The following is a 3,245-nucleotide window of genomic DNA, read 5'->3' as shown; positions in this document are numbered from 1 at the left end:
CCGATTATTGGAGGACCAAAAAAGCCGATACTGTTTAATCGGCCGATTTTTATTTATTTATTTGTAATAATGACAATTACAACAATACCGGATGAACACTTATTTTAACTTAATATAATACATCAATAATATCAATTTAGCCTCAAGTAAATAATGAAACATGTTCAATTTGGTTTAAATAATGCAAAAAGAAAGTGCTGGCAAAACGCCCGAAAGTGCTGTTTAATCAATGTTTACTCACCTGCTTCTGCCTACCACCGCTCAGTCAGATACTTAGATACTTGTAATGCTCAGTCAGATTATATGCAACGCAGGACACGCTCGATAATATCTAGTAATATCATCAACCATGTGTAGTTAACTAGTGATTATGACTGATTGCTTTTTATAAGATAAGTTTAATGCTAGCAATTTACCTTGGCTTACTGCATTCGCGTAACAGACAGTCTCCTTGTGGAGTGCAACGAGAGAGAGGCAGGTGGTTATTGCGTTGGACTAGTTAACTGTAAGGTTGCAAGATTGGATCCCCCGAGCTGACAAGGTGAAAATCTGTCGTTCTGCCCCTGAACAAGGCAGTTAACCCACCGTTCCTAGGCCATCATTGAAAAAAAAAAAAGTTCTTAACTGACTTGACTAGTTAAATAAAGGTATAATTTTTTTTTAATCGGCAAATCGGCACCCAAAAATACAGATTTCCGATTGTTATGAAAACAACCTAATTAATCGGCCAATCCGATTAATCGGTCGACCTCTACTATATATACAATATGTGGAATGTGGAAACCCCCTACAAATTGGTGGATCCGGCTATTTCAACCAGGTGTATACAATCGAGCAGCCAGCCATGCAATCTCCATAGACAAACATTGGCAGTAGAATGGCCTTACTGAAGAGCTCAGTGACTTTCAACATGGCACCGTCAAAGGATGTCACCTTTCCAACATGTCAGTTCGTTAAGTTTTTGTTTTGCTAGAGCTGCACCGGTCAACTGTAAGTGCTCTAATTGTGAAGTGGAATCGTCTAGGAGCAACAACGGCTCAACTGTGAAGTGGTAGGCCACACAAGCTCACAGAATAGGACTGCCGAGTGCTAAAGTATTTCAGCACGTAAAACTCTCCTGTCCTGGTTTTTCACACTCACTACCAAGTTCCAAACTGCCTCTGGAAGCAGTCAGCACAAGAACTGTTCATCGGAAGCTTTGTGAAATGGGTTTTCCATGGCCAAGCAGCCACACACAAGCCTAAGATCACCATGCGCAATGCCAAGCGTCGGCTGGAGTTGTGTAAAGCTCGCTGCCATTGGACTTTGGAGCAGTGGAAACACATTCTCTGGTGTGATGAATCACGCTGCACCTTCTGGCAGTCTGACAGCCAAATCTGGGTTTGGTGATGCAAGGAGAATGCTACCTTCCCCAATGCATAGTGCCAACTGTAAAGTTTGGTGGAGGAGGAATAATGGCCTGGGGCTGTTTTTCATGATTTGGGCTAGGCCCCTTCATTTCAGTGAAGGGAAATCTTAACGCTACAGCATACAATGACATTCTAGACACTTCTGTGGTTTCAAATTTGTGGCAAAAGTTTGGAGAAGGTCCTTTCCTGTTTCAGCATGGCCGTGTCCCTGTGCACAAAGCGAGGTCAATACAGAAATTGTTTGTCGAGATTGTTGTGGAAGAACTTGACTGCCCTGACCCCACCCCATTGAATACCTTTGGGATGAATTGGAATGCCGACTGTGATCCAGGACTAATCGCCCAACATCAGTGCCCGACCTCACTAATACTCTTGTGGCTAAATGGAAGCAGTCCATTCAGCCAGCAGCAGCAATGTCCCAGTGGCAATTTTCCAACATCTAGTGGAAAGCCTTCCTCAGAAGAGTGGAGGCTGTTATAGCAGCAAAGGGGGGGGGGGGCAACTCCATATTAATGCCCATGATTCTGGAATGAGATGTTGGACGAGCAGGTGTCCACATACTTCTTTCACCTTTTAAACCCGTTGTCCTCATGGATCAATACAAGGCACCCGGTTATTAGCCAAATAAAATGGGTTTTTGATTTAAAGCATGACACTGTCAGTAAATCACGCATTAGGAGAGCTCTAGTAAAAAGCTGACTCATATAGGAGATAATGGTCTGTTACATCATTACTCATAATGTAACATTCCTAACCTCAGGAATGGCTTCAACCCAGTTACTTTATTTCAGACATCCTGGCTACGTTTACACTGGAAGCCTTATTCTGATCTTTTGCCCAATAATTGGCAAAAGATCTGATCTGATTTGTCAAAAGACAAATAATTAGGCAAAAGATCAGAATTGGACTGCCTGTGTAAACACAGCCTATGTATGCTGCTGGCATACCACCTCCAGTGTCAGTTCAGTTGGTTCAGTGTGTCTGGCTGCCAACGACTGAGAGCTCTTTTGATTGGACCTTTTTTTCTTTTTATAGAATAGATATCCTGTTTCCTGACCAGCTCACGGAAACACTTTTGTTTACTCTCTCACCGGTCTTCTGTTTGATTTACTATTGCTGTGTGTGTGTGTGTGTGTGTGTGTGTGTGTGTGTGTGTGTGTGTGTGTGTGTGTGTGTGTGTGTGTGTGTGTGTGTGTGTGTGTGTGTGTGTGTGTGTGTGTGTGTGTGTGTGTGCGCATGCATGCATTTTGGGAAGTGATGCCATTGTATTTTAGTTTGATATATTTGCTCAGTGTGTTAGCTATTGTCCAATGTTTAAATTTGGTATGCAGTATCTTACACACTATATATACACTTGTCATATAACTGGCTTGAAGCCACGTAGCTTGATCTGTCACCTAACTGGCTAGAAGCCACAGAGCTAGAAGCCACGTAGCTTGATCTGTCACCTAACTGGCTTGAAGCCACAGAGCTAGAAGCCACGTAGCTTGATCTGTCACCTAACTGGCTAGAAGCCACAGAGCTAGAAGCCACGTAGCTTGATCTGTCACCTAACTGGCTAGAAGCCACAGAGCTAGAAGCCACGTAGCTTGATCTGTCACCTAACTGGCTAGAAGCCACAGAGCTAGAAGCCACGTAGCTTGATCTGTCACCTAACTGGCTAGAAGCCACAGAGCTAGAAGCCACGTAGCTTGATCTGTCACCTAACTGGCTAGAAGCCACAGAGCTAGAAGCCACAGAGCTAGAAGCCACAGAGCTAAAAGCCACAGAGTTTGATCTGTCACCTAACTGGCTAGAAGCCACAGAGCTAGAAGCCACAGAGCTAAAAGCCACAGA

This window comes from Oncorhynchus gorbuscha, linkage group LG13 (genome assembly GCF_021184085.1).
Source record: "Oncorhynchus gorbuscha isolate QuinsamMale2020 ecotype Even-year linkage group LG13, OgorEven_v1.0, whole genome shotgun sequence".
In the NCBI taxonomy this organism is placed as follows: Eukaryota; Metazoa; Chordata; class Actinopteri; order Salmoniformes; family Salmonidae; genus Oncorhynchus; species Oncorhynchus gorbuscha.
Note: the sequence above shows the minus strand (reverse complement) of the source record.